This window comes from Gorilla gorilla, chromosome 5, assembly GCF_029281585.2.
Source record: "Gorilla gorilla gorilla isolate KB3781 chromosome 5, NHGRI_mGorGor1-v2.1_pri, whole genome shotgun sequence".
Lineage (NCBI taxonomy): Eukaryota > Metazoa > Chordata > Mammalia > Primates > Hominidae > Gorilla > Gorilla gorilla.
Genome location: NC_073229.2, coordinates 151,792,772 through 151,807,227, shown reverse-complemented (window position 1 = coordinate 151,807,227; position 14,456 = coordinate 151,792,772). Strand labels below are relative to the sequence as shown.

The 14,456-nt window shown below is 32.9% G+C and overlaps 1 long non-coding RNA gene across 1 annotated transcript in view; it reads right to left on the bottom strand.

Moving 5' to 3' along the window:
• The window catches only part of LOC109027234 (uncharacterized), a 67,871-nt gene that overhangs the window by 51,061 nt on the left and 2,354 nt on the right, over positions 1-14,456 (bottom strand). The window contains exon 2 of the long non-coding RNA XR_002006355.3: positions 5,354-5,451. This is a non-coding gene — a long non-coding RNA (uncharacterized lncRNA). The remainder of the gene's footprint in view (positions 1-5,353; positions 5,452-14,456) is intronic.

Here is a 14,456-nt window from a genome sequence, read left to right as displayed (position 1 = left end):
CGTGAAGAACTGGAAAACTATTTTGCACACGTGTATGTGTGCGTGCGTGTGCACACACACACACACTAGTCAATTGAAAGTTTTCCTGAGTGGGACCAGATGATGGACTTACTAGATAAAATTTTTAAATTTGCTATTATGAACATACATATAGAAATAGCTTGGGTGTAATAACTCATGCCTGTAATCCCTGCCTCAGGAACCTGAGGCAGGAGAATCACATGAGCCTAGGAGTTTGAGGCCAACTTGGGCAATATAACAAGATACCATGACTAAAAATGTTTTAAAAAAAAAGAAAGAAAGAAAAGAAACCATGTCTAAAGAATTTTAAAAAAAGCATGAAAACTTACAACATCTTACCAGACAGAGAATATCATTAAACAGATATAATCTATAGAAAAAAATAGAAATTCAGAAATTGAAAAGTGTAATAGCTAAATGAATAATCCAAGGGGGTGATATGCAAAAGAAGATTTAAGCTAGCAGGAGAAAAGAATCACTGAACTTGAATAAAGGTAAATTGAGATTATACAGTTCGAGAAACAGAAAGAAAAAAAGAATGACGAAAAATAAACAGAGCTTCACAGATCCATAAGAAATCATCAAGCATATGAGATATACATAATGAGATTCCCAGAAGTAAGGGTAGAGAAAAAAGGGAAGAAATAATATTTGAAAAAAATAGCAAGAAACTTTTCAAATTTAATTTAGAAACATTAATCTGTATATCCAAGAAGCTCAGTGAACTCTAAATAAGATAAACTCAACAAAAGCCACACTTAGACAAATTGTAGTCAAAGTGTCCAAAGACAAAGAGAGAATCTGATAAGCAGAAAGAGAAAAATGACCCTCATGTACAAGGAATCCTCAGTAAGTTTAGGAGTTGATTTCTCATCAGAAACCATGGAAGCCAGGAGACCTATTGGAAGTGCTGTAAGGAAAAGACTGTCAATGAAGAATTATATATCCTGTAAAACTGTTCTTTAAAAATGGAGAAATTAAGATATTTGCAGATGAACAAATACTGAAAGAATTTATTAGCAGGCATACTTTCAAGAAATAATAAAAGATGTTTTTCAGGCTGAAATGAAAGAACGCTAAATGGTAACTCAAATTCACATGATGAAATAAACAGTACTAACAAAGGAGTTACACAGGTAAATATAAAATAGATTGTGAATATATGGTATCATGTCACTTTTCTTCTCTATTTTATTTGAAATACAACTGCATAAAGCAATAATTATAAAATTGTTCTGATGGGTTTATAATGTAGAACGATGTAATTAGCATGACTATAATAGCACGAGAGAGAAACAGGAGTGGTACTATATTGTAGCAAGGTTTATGTAGACTGTTGAAAGAAGTTGGTATTAATCTGAAATACGTTGTTTCAAGTTGAGGTGGTAGTTGTAATCCCATCAGCTAAGAGCAATAGCAAAGCAGACTAAAATGTATATAGTAAAATAAACCACAAGGTAATTAAAAAGTTACACTAGAAAGTATTTGTTTACCACAAAAGATGGCAGTAACAAAGGAAAATAGCAGCAAAGACATAAGACACAAGAACAAATAGCAAAATGGTAATATTATACCAAATATCATATCAAAATAAGACAAAGGCATCACAAGAAAAAAAATTCTACAGACCTACATTTCTTGTGAATATAGATGTAAAAACTCTCAACACAATATTGGTAAACAGAATCAAACTATATATAAAAATGATTATAAACCATCACCAATAGGATTCATTCCAAGGATGCATGTTGGTTTAGCATCTGATAATCAATATGTATAGTATACATATTAAAAGAATAAGCACGAAAACCACATGATCATCACGTAGACACGGCAAAAGCCTTTGACAAAACCCAACACATTTTTATGATTAAAAAACAAAAACACTCAAAAATGTAGGAATAGAGCAGTGTCTCACCTTGATAAAGGGCATGTAGAAAGCCCCAGCTAACATGATAAGGGTGCAACACTGAATTTTTCCCCTGTAAGATGAGAAACAAGACAAGATTCTCCACTGTTGCCACTCAGCATTGTACGGAAGGGTCTACTGAGGGAGATTAGGTAAGAAAAGATAAAAAAGCATCCAAGTTGGAAAAGACAAAATAATACTTTCTCTGTTTCTCAAAGAAATCCACTAAAAAACTATTGGAGTTAATAAATGAGTTCATTGACCCAGCAGAATGAAAGATCAACATACAGAAATCAATTGTATTTCTATACACTACAATGAAAAAAAAATTGTAAAATAAAACTAAGAAAACAGATACGTTTTTAACAGTATCAAGAGGAAAAAATTCACAGGAATAAACTTAACAGAAAGAAATTCAAAACTTAGATACCCTGAAAAAATACGAGATATTGTTGAAAGAAATTACAGATCCATTTAAAGTGGAAGACTTCCTGTGTTCATGGATTGGAAGACTTAATATTGTTAAGTTGGAAATTCTCCCTAAATTGATCCACAGATTCTATGCAATCCCTATTAATCTCTTAGTACAAAACTACAGTAATCAAGACATACAAGTAATCAACTGTGGTAAGGGCATAATAATAGAGACATAGATGAATGGAATAAAATTGAGAGAACAGATATAAACGCTTAGATTTGTGGTCACTTGATTTTTAACAAGGGGGCAAGACAATTCAGTGGGTAAGATTAGTCTTCAATGGAAATGGATTAGTCTTCTAAAAATCCATATGCTAATGAATGAAGTTTGTCTTCTACGACACAACAAAATTAACTTAAAATGCATTATAAACCTAAATGTTAGAGCTAGAACTATAAAACTTTTAGAAAAAATTTTTTGACTTAGGGTTAGACATGTTTTTTCTAAGATGTGACACTAAAAGCACAAAGGACAAAAAAATAGAATGAACTTCATAAAGTGTTTAAAAATTTGGTGCTGCAAAAGTTACTATTGAAAAAGTTAAAGATAGTACACAGGATGGGAGAAAATATTTACAAATCATATATCTGATAAGGGACTTGTATTTAAAATATATTTTAAAACTCTTACAACTCAGTGATATAAAAAAAATTTAAATAGAAAAAGGAGATTTGAACAAGTATTTCTCCAAAGAAGATATGCAAATGGCCAGTAAGTACATAGATATTCAAAATCATTGGTCGAAATCATTAGTCATTAAGGACATATAAATCAAAACCACAATGAGCTACTACTTTACAACCACTAGAATGGCTAAAGTTTAAAAGACAGTAACAACTGTTTTTATTTTTTATATTTTGTTCCCCAAATCTTCTCTTTCTTAAACCTAAGAATTGGTTATGATGCTTTGATAAGAGTGTGAAGTTCTAACCAATTTTTCTGTAATCCAGGACAGGCTTCATAATTTCATACTCTATACTCCCATAACTCCATGGGAACCACATATATACAGGTGTGTTTCTTTCACAGTGTCGACCAGAGGATATGTTCTAATTGTTTTTTGAATCAATAACAACTAGCCCCCATGTCTGTAATACGTAGAGTAACACCAAGGGAAGTCTAACAAACCATATAATTTCCATAATAGGCCTTGAAGGACATAGGACATAATGAGCAAAATGAGAGGTGGAAATCATTTTGGAGGGAACAAGCATGCTGCAAAACAGCAAGCTGTTTACATGCTCAGAAGATTGATTGGAACATGTGGTGCTGATTGTATAGATGTAAAACTGTTCACTACAAACATAAAATTAAAATTTATTCCTCAATAAGATGAGAGGAGTTGGCTTTCTAGCATAATTCATGAGGAAAAAAATACCAAACTACCTAAAAATCAAGAAAAGCTATTCTAATTTATTTCATTTTCAGTGGTCACCTGACATAAAAATCATCTCTTCTTCAAGAGATGTCCAAATCCAGCAGAAGTTTTGCCTCATCACCTTTGATCTTCATCTTCACATTTTAAAATAGTATTTGGTCACATTTCAGAGTACATGCAAGGATAACATGCTTGAAAAGGGAAAAACATTTGGCTAAAAATTACAAAATTTCTGGGATGGTAATTTCCAAGTTTAAAATTCTAGTAATGTCTCTTCACATCTTCAAATCTAGGGGCTAAAATCAACAGCAAGTTTATAGAATTTGTATTCTAAAAAGTAGAATAAGGTAGCTTTTGGACAGATTATCCATTTCGAAAATTGAATTGGCAAAACTCTGAGTAGACTAATTTTAAATGCATACTTTTACCCTACATTTCTATTAGGTTAAAATATTATTTTAAGCAAGAAGCAGATCGTAAAAGAAACTGGATTTTATCTGTGGATTATTTAGCTCCAACACGCTTTCCTACAACTTTGATTAGAATGAATGAATTCCAGAAGGATCTGGCACCACGAATACTTGTTAGTGGAGATAAAGCCCACTTCATCGGTGACTTTTCCAACTTTCAGAACATAGTCTTGCTTGCTGTAAATTTCCTACACAAAGTGCATAAGCATACAGGTAAGAGACACAGATAATTTATTTTCTGTAAATTCTATATGTTGTGTTGATATCTTAGCTGACGGGATAGGCTTGGAATCAGAATTATAAATTATTACGATAGGCTGTTTAAAGAAGGAAATGTTAAGTTCCTATAGGTATCTGTTTCAAGGTTTTAACAATAATTCTTGCGGGTTTATGATAGGTTTCATATAATGGGCTTATAGTATAGACCCTTCCTGACTTGGCATGTTCTTTTCTGCAGGGTTCTTGTGCAAATACAGCTGATCAATATCACAGCATGTTAATCTGGCAAAGAGATAATGGGAATTTTTACTTCTTTCCTGGACAAGTTTTATTTTATTTTATTCTACTTCATTCCTTATTTTTAAATGAAAAATATAATAAGCAAAACAATGACACTCCCCATGACTAACAGAACCACACAATAAATTCTGTTTTGTGACTTTCCTCATCCAGTTCTCCTGATTGCACGCATAAAAACAAAAATAAAAAACCCTCAAAATTCTGGTCTTAGAAAAGGTTACATTTCTCCAAAATTTACAAATTATTTATAGAAAACACAAAAGAAAGAACATAATAATAAACTTGAAAGTTACTTTCATTAGATTCTCCAGATATCATTCACCCCTTTCTCTATTGAGGGAATAAAATATGTGTGTGTATGTGGTAAGTGTGCATGTGTATAATTTCTATTCCCTAAAGCAAAATTTAGAAATAAGGTATGAGTCAAAATTAAAATGAATATATTGTACATTAAATTTAACAGTTGTGTGTATTACTTAGCACAAAATTTGCTGTTTTAATAAATAAACCTTCAAATGTTAATGGCATAACTCATTAGGATTCTTTTTCTGGCTCACATAATTATTCATGATGTTTACCCAATTTGCAGGAGACTTTCTTCCATGGTAATTCTGGGACTTAGGACCCTTCTATTTGTGGTTCCACCAGTCTTCACAGCTTCACTATTGCATGCCACCTGCAAAACATAAATGGAGTTAGAGGGGTTGAAGGAGGGAGCCCATCTTTTAAAGGCCCCAGGACCAGAAGTGCTCGAGAATTCTGTATCTTTCCTTCTTACAGATTGACTGATCAATCCACCCTCACTTCTTCTACTCAAAATTCATACCGTTACTAAATACTTTTTCCCCATATTTTAATAACATTTCATTTTATGACTATGTTTACTTATTTCAAAAATATATTCTATATATGATACCACAAATTTAATTGCTACAGAACGTTATTAAATGCAAATAAAACTTACCATCTCCGTCATCACCTCCTAACCTTCATACGTTGATTCTTGACTAATAAATATTTTTTGTGTTTTGGGCTCACTGCTACAAAAAATCTTATATGCATTAATGAACGTAAATAAGAGAATAAATAATTTGAGAAAAACTTCTGTGTTTGCATAAAATAAATTATATATATGGCACTGCTCTGTGCTATAATTTTTTCATTAACCATGTATCTTTGGGATATTAGTAAGTTGGCAAATATTTACACATATCATTCTCATAAATGACACATAACTTTCTATTGAATGGACTTATATTTTTCCACTTTGAGGCAATGGAAATTGTCATTTAATGTGTACTTTTATTAGCTTAACTTGTTAGAATAATGACACAGTAAAATATTAAAAATGAGTTCATGGATCAGGTATTGCCAAGTGGCAATTAAAGACTATGCTATAGTTTATGTGCTTGACAAAACAAAAACAAACGACAAAACAATGCAAACTGTTTATTAAGATTTATACATCTACATAGATATCAAAAATTAGTATTAGCAAACTAACTTGCACACAGTTATCTTAATTTGCAACCATCTAAAATGTGAAAAAAGGGCACTTCATTGTTTACAGGTTTTCTTTTATTTAATCATCACTGTATTTATCAACTTTTGTTCCTTTTAGTTACGTATGAATCTCATCAATTTGAATTTTAAAGCATAATATATAATTTAAAAGAGCAAAACACTTTATGTTTTATTACAGAATGTATATGAATATATATTAATTTGATACTAATTACATTGAATTTTGTTGTAAACAATTTCAACATTTGGGATCAAAATAGAAATTTTTCCTACAACATTTAAATAAATCTACCATTTTTCTAGAAACATTGTTCTCACCATATGGAAAATTTTAATGAAGTTAACAGTTGCAAGAAAACTTTTTCTAGCAATTTTGGAATTTATCCTTCACTTTTTAAATTAAACACTTCTAGAAATCTATAATGAAATAAAACTCCACAAAGGTAATTTATTGAGGAACAATACTCACAAAAATTTTTCCTTGGCTTTTCATGTCTAGGTAATTTTGTCATTATTTATGCCTGTATTTTAAAATTAAAACTGATGTTGCTGTTAATTTGCACAATTAATAATTATTGAGTTAACATCAATAATAAGTAAAATGCTTACTATCCAATGTTGATTCAATTGGATAACTCACAAGTGCTGATAAATTAATAAAGTCGTAAAACCTAATTGGGCCTTGGGGTGTTATTCTGCCTAAATTAATTTCATGAAATTTGGAGGAACAGATTTTATGGTCATGAGTCAAAAGCACATTTTAAATAAAAATTTGGATGATGAACTTGGATTCTAAAGCACTTAAAAATGAACTGTTAGTTTAGAATATACTACTGATTTATCAATATTTTGAGAGATGGTCAGTGATGCAGGAATTTTTGCACCTTAGTTCAGCTAAAATCTGGGTTCTTGTCACGACCGGGAAGTTAGGCATGCAGACACATTGAAGGGTTAGGAGAGTGGATTTATTAGGCGAAAAGAAAACTCTCAAAAAAGAGAGGGGTCCGGCACACAGGTTTTCCACCTCACAAAACTGAATATCAGAACACCACACATGAGCTGAAAAGGCCCAGCTCCTCCCCAACATAAAGCAGGAATTCCTGGTGGCTCCACTTATTCTCCCAGTGGATATGCGGGCCCTTAGTCTAAGCCACTCCACATTGATTTGTTTCCCTTACTGAGCATAAGTTAAGGGATGGAATTTTTCACCATGGGTATGTTAGGCGAGTCCCTTGTGCACAATGACCTGGGCGGCATTTGGCTGCCTTCTGCCTGTATCATCAGTTATCTCAAAGTTCCAAAAATTATGTTATGAATATCTGCTTTTTTAGCACATATTTTTTGGAGTACTTCAGAGTCACAGAGGGCAAAATTTCTCTCCATTAGGAAGAGACAGTGTCCACTGACAAAAAGGTAGCTCTTCCTCTTGCTTGTCTTCTTGGTAACTTTCTTTCAATAGCTATTACAAAGCTTGTTTACACAGGTTTACGGAGAGCCCTAAGCACAGGCAAAATATGCTAACAAACTATTTGGAAAAAATAAAAGGGTAAATTGAGCCTGACAGTAAATAGTGTGGTAAAATAATGCAAGTGTTGTTGTCAGAAAGACGAGTTTGCATTAATGTTCTGCCATTTTCCATGTGGTGTCAGCTGGTTAAACCTAAGCAACTTAGAAAATTTGCCTGTAGTTCAACATACTTATTGAAAAAACATTATTGAAGAGTCCACAAGATTTTGATTATAAAAAATTACTAGTTCAATAATCAGAAGGTAGTGAGCGTCCAATGTAACACATACCATATAGTAATTGTTACAGAGAGTACACATTTGATGAACAAAATACCGATAAGATAACTGTGTTGAATCAAAAATCAGTTATTACTATAGCGTTCAACTCTAGGAATCAAAGAACATGAAACACTCATATCAAATTATAGCAACTTCACTGTTAATAGAAACCTAATGACTTTTAAACATTTGTATTAGTTTCCTTTCGCTGCTATAACAACTTAACACTCACTTGGAAGCTTAAAACAACACACATTCAATATATTACAGTTCTGGAGATCCTAAGTCTGAAATGGGTTCAGTGGATGAAAATCAAAAAGTTGATGAGGTTAAGATACTGCTGGAGGCTTGAGAGAAGAATCAATTCTCTGGCTTTCTGTGGCCTCTAGAGGCCATGATCACTCTTTGGCTTATGATCTCTTTCCTCAAAGCCAATAGAAAACATCTTCAGATTTTTCTCTAATTCTGAATTTATTGCCTCTCATTTTTCACTTATAAGGACTACCATGACTATAATTGGCCAACCCAAATTATCCAGGATGATCTCCCCCTACGATATTTAACTTAATCACATCTGCAAAGTTTCTTTTGCTATGTAAGTTAACATACCATGTGTTCTGGGTATTTAGGCATACATATCTTTTGGCGACCATTATTGCTGCTGCCAAACCATTCGTAAGATTATCTCTGCTTGGTGTATATTCAAGGATAGATATAAGAAAATAAATGGTACTTTAGTACTTGCACTGTAATAAACATATGATAAATTTCTGAGTGTCTCATTACAAAGTAATATTCAGTTGAGTCTTAAACAACACAGGTTTGAACTGCATGGGTTCACTTGTATGCAGATTTTCTTCCACCTTAGTCATCCCTGAGACAGAAAGACTAACACCTCTTCTTCCTCTTTCTCCTCAACCTACTCAACATGAAGACGATGAGGAAGAAGACCTTAAGATGATCCGCTTCCACTTAACGAATAGCAAATATATTTTCTCTTCTTTGTGATTTTCTTAATAACATTTTTTCTTCAGCTTACTTTATTATAAAAATACACCATATAAAACATATACATATAAGATACAAAATATGTGTTAATCAACCGTTCATGTTATTGGTAAGGCTTCTGGTCAACAATAGGTTATAGTATTAAGCTTGGGGGAGTCAAAAGTTACACATAGGTTTTGACTGCAGGGGGTCTAGCAACCCTGACCCCATGTTGTTCAAGGTCAACAGTATGTGTTTTCTACTTATGGCTTTAAGACAATAGGAATTGTTCTTTTTGTATTGGAAATGGTAGTTGGCAGTATCTAAATTAGTAATTAAATTAAATTAAAGATTACAGTAATTTAGTTTCATGAAGTGAATAAGTAAAGCAAATTAGGAAACAAAAGAGAATTTATGCAAAGATTACAATAATATTGCATGGAAACAACAGGATGAAAGAGCAAATAGTTTTCAATGGATATTATAACCAAAAGCTGAAAAATCATCAGGAACCAGAATAAAATACTCTTTATATTTCTCGAGCTTCATGAAAATTCATTTTCACTTCTCTCTGTGCATTGTGTTTATTCTTCCCCTGATATATATATGTGCATGTGGTTCATCATTTCTGCCCAAAGTTCTAGAGTCCACATCAGTTTATAAGTTATGGGCTCACAACCCAAAAATGACGCACCATTTTCAAAACACAAATGCCCTGGAGATACATTTGGTCTGGTAGAATGTAGCCTCTGAATTAGTTTCCCTATGTTTGGTGTGCACACTGGCTCCAATGAGCTGTGGAGAAGAACTAACACTCATATAGTCACAGACCGGAAAAATCGACCATAATGCCCCACTTTATTCAGAGAATCTATGGACTGTTTTCAGGAGAAATATGCAAACTGAATAATTATGTCCAAACTGTTCACAGATGCCCATCCACACCTGAGGTTCAAATCAAATAATGAAAAATTATGAAGTGAATTATTTGTTTGGACAAATTATTTTTTAAACTTTATAATGAGAGTTACATTTATAGGATATATAGCCTAAAAATCCATGAAAGATGAGTTTAAAAATGCTTTTTATGCGTCTTGTGTTCTCATATTTGAACTATTATTTTCAGAAAATTAAATTTCTAAGTAGAAAATTTTAGAGACTGGAATTCTCACAAAATTAATCTCCTAATTATCCTGTCTTTATGTTTACAGCTATCTTATGCTTACAGTATATAACTGAGTCTTAATTTTTTTATCCAAACAATCACAGACTTTAACTTGTATGTTTAACTCATTTATGTTTAATCTAATTTTATATGTTTAGATTGAATCTAACAACAACAAAGAGGTATGTCCCTTTATTATCGCCTTCTCTCTTTTTGCCTTGTTTTGCAATGAGTACTTTTTATTATTTCCTTTTATCTAAATAGCTTGCTGTCATTCCGGTCACTTTAAAAACACATATTGGTGTCTATGGATTGCAGCATTTTACTTTTATATATGGAACATTTTACTTTTACTTTTGCATAGGAAATAAACATATTGCTATCATATTTGCTTTACATAGTCGATGGCCTTTAAAATTATAAGTATGTGAGCTTTATATTTACTTTGCTTTTTATTATATCTAGCATTCTTCAGTTTTTTCAGTTTTTTGTCTGGTACTAAATTTCTTTTTCCTGAAGAAATTCTAACATTTTCTTGTAATATGTTTATGCAAGAAGCAAATTATTCGTTTTGTTTTTGATATTGATGATGTTCATGGTAGCAGTTGTGGTGGTGTTTGCATTGTTTTTTTACTGAAAAATATTTCTCATTAAATTTTTCTTCTTTTTTTAGTACACAGGTTTTACTCTATAGTCTAGTGCTGTCTATAGTTTCTAATGAGATATCTGTTGAAACACTATCACTTATTTTGTGTAACTTGTCTTTTGTTAACCTTTAATGCTTTCTTTTTATCATTAGATGATGTCAGTTTGAGTATGATATACCTAGTTATGTTGGGAGAAGATATTTATCCTGATGGGTGTTCTCCAAGATTCCTAGCTCTGGAGGATTAGAATCTTTCCTTATTTTTAGAAAAGTATCTTTATCAATTTTTCTTAATATTTCTGCCCTATTTTATCTCCTTTCTTCTTCTGAGATTTAAATTATACAAGTGTTAAATTGTTTGATATTATCTTACAGATCCTTTGTTCTCTGTTCTGGTTTTGTACTGTTTTTTTCTCTTTGGTTTTATTTTGAATAATTTCTATTGACCTATCTTTGAGTTCACTGATCTTTCCTCAGCTATGTAGAGTCTGCTGATGAGCTCATTAAAGACATTTTTCACCTCTATTACTGTTTGAGGGTCTTACTATTAATTTCTGACATTTCTTTGTGATTCTCTCTGATAGTTTTTATATCTCTGTTGAAATTTTCCACTTATTCATCCTGCTATCTACCTTTTCCACTAAAACCTTTAATATTTTAATCATAGCTAATTTCAATTCCCTGCCAGACAGTTTCAACATCTGGGTCATATATGACTTTGATTCTGCTGATTTTTTTTGTCTCTTGACAGTAGGTTATTAATTTTTTTAACGTTTTTATGTGACACATAATTTTTGGTTGAAAGCCAGTCAACACATGTAGAACAGTAAAAACCATGGTAAAGAATATTTATGCTTGTAAGGGGCAGGTGTCTTATTCTGATGGGCTTTTAGTTTGGAAGGGGTGAGAAAATCTTGTGGAGATTCGAGCTGGCTTTGTGTTTTGCTGCTATTATTACTCTCAGTGCATCACTAGCTTAATCTGTCTCTCATGTTCTTTGATGCTTAGGGTGAAATCTAGCTTGCTGGAGGATTGTTCTAACGCTCATTTTCCACCCTCAGCTTCAGGTTTTTTCTGCATCAGCCTATGCCTCAGTGAGGGTCTCTCTCTGTGGTGTTTCCTCTTCTCCCAATGTTAGAAGGTTGTTACTTGTTATTTGATGCTTGCTGGCCTGGAGTAGGTAGTCAGGGTCATCCTCTGTTTTCTTGTTCATCTTCAGTTCTATTACTTCATCCTCAGTCATAGTCAGGCTCTATATATCACTAGTTCTCCAACCCAGGACTTTATCAGTGACTGTGTTTCCTTCTGGAGGTACAGGATTTCTAATTATCTGAATTCTGTTTGGCTTCCTGCCCCTCCACCTGGGTTAGGATTTTTCTTTTCCTGTACCCTTTTCCCAGATGAAGTAGGGCAATTGGACTTGCTACCTTATTATGAGCAGCTTAAATACTTTGTACCTTCGAGGAGATGTGGGGAGAATTATCTAGGTGGGGTGCACCATTTCAGCTTTTTTCTCTTCCTCCATGTCTACACCAAGAAGGAAGCTTTTTTAGTTCCCCACATGTCTGTGAACTTTCCAGCAAATATCTAGTAAGGTCCACGGAGAGGAACATTCTACTATTATTTTAAGAAGTGATTTTATGTGTGTGGCTCTGTCATGCTGTTTCCTCATGCTAGCTCACACTCAGCAGTATTCCCTCCAGAGCTCCCTGCTAAGTTGGCTGAGGTCTTGTAAGGCTGCACCACAGTTCAACTTGTGCCTTTGTCCAATTCTACTTCTTTCCCCCTCTTCCTTCCAGGTTGTCAATCTCTATAAATACATCGTGCACCGAACTCCATCTCAGTATATAAATCCAAAATACCCAACTCAAAATGTTTTCAGAATTTAAATTTTAAATTTTTAACTTATTTTCCATTTTTAATACAGCTGAATAAAAACATATTTGCCTATTCTATTTCATAAACAAAATGAACCGGACTAAAAAAATTAATAAAATTTATAAATCAAATCACTTAGCACAGATGCTTCTTGAGGGGTTATGTCCCAAGAAATCCATTATAAGTTGAAAATATTGTAAGTCAAAAATGCGTTTAACCGAACTTACCTAACAACATAGCTTAGCCTAGCCTACCTTAAACATGCTCAGAACACTTACATTAGCATACAGCTGGGCAAAATCATCTAACACAAAGTTTATTTGATAATAAAGTATTGAATACTATACACAGATGGGCATTTTCTAGACATTATGGGATGCAAAAACAGAATACAATATTTAATAAACTGAATACTGGTAACATAGTACACGGTAGAATGTCAGCTGTTTACCCTTGTGATTGTGTGACTGACTGGGAACGGAGGCTCGCTGCCACTGACCCCCATCAGGCAAGACTATAGCACCATATATCACTAGCCCAAGAAAATATCAAAATTCAAAGTATGGTTTCTATTGAACATGTATCTCTTTTGCACCATCGTAAAGTTGAAAAATCTTAAATCAAGCCATCATAAGTTGAAGACAATCTGTCTAAGAAAGGGATCTAAGGGACTGAAAATTAAATAAGGCAGAGAGAAAGCAACTAAAAAAGAAGCAAGGAAGAAAGAAGTAAGGAAGGAAGCGAAAAGAATGATTTATTTTTTGTATCAATGAAATTATTATTAACTGTCAATTGCAGGAAAAATCTCTGGACACTCACTGATACCACATGTATCAGGGAGGTAAGAACTAAATAAGAAAACACAGCTAGGCAAACTTATTAAATGTTACAGAATTCAGACTTGTCTTTCATAAAGTCATTAATTTAGGAAGTTATTGATTGATTGATCAATTAAAATACACATTCATTGAATGCTACAATGTGACTCTAATGACAATGGTTTTGTGGGGAAAACAAATGAATAATACATGATCCCTTGGTTTATAGTTTAATAAAGAAGGGAGATTAGAGAGAAAGCTGTTTTTAATATTTTGAATATATTTTACACATAAGAAACTTTATCCCATTTAATCTGGAAAATATTCTTTATTCAATAAATACTAATTTGTACTTCCTTTGTGAGACACACTGCCTTAGGCCCTAGTTATATTGTACCAGGAAAAAAAAAAGATAGAAATCTGTGACCTCATTGAGGTTATACTCCCATGAAAGACTTAGTAAATATGCCATGCTAAGGGAAAAACAATTTAAGGAAAAGCAACAAGAAATACTAGAAGATATTGAACACCTTCAATTTTAAAAGGTTTGTTAGTGAGGTCTTGCTGGGGATAGTTATTTCAGCAGAGATGTGAAGGAAGAGAGGGAAGGAGTCAGGAAGATAACTGGAGTAAGATTATTTGAGGCAAAGAGGAAGAGGAAGCACAGCAGTTGGAAATTAGGAGTTGATCTGGCTTCTTCAGCAAGATGATTGAACAAGGCAAAAATAAATAGGAGAAGTAATGAGAGCAATAGGTTTGGGTAGGCCCTTGTAATCCATCGTAAGAACATTTTTTTCAACCTTGGAATAGAATGGAGAACATAGAGAAGGCTTTTGAGCAGAGGAGTGACCAAATCCAGCTTCTCTGTTGAGACTG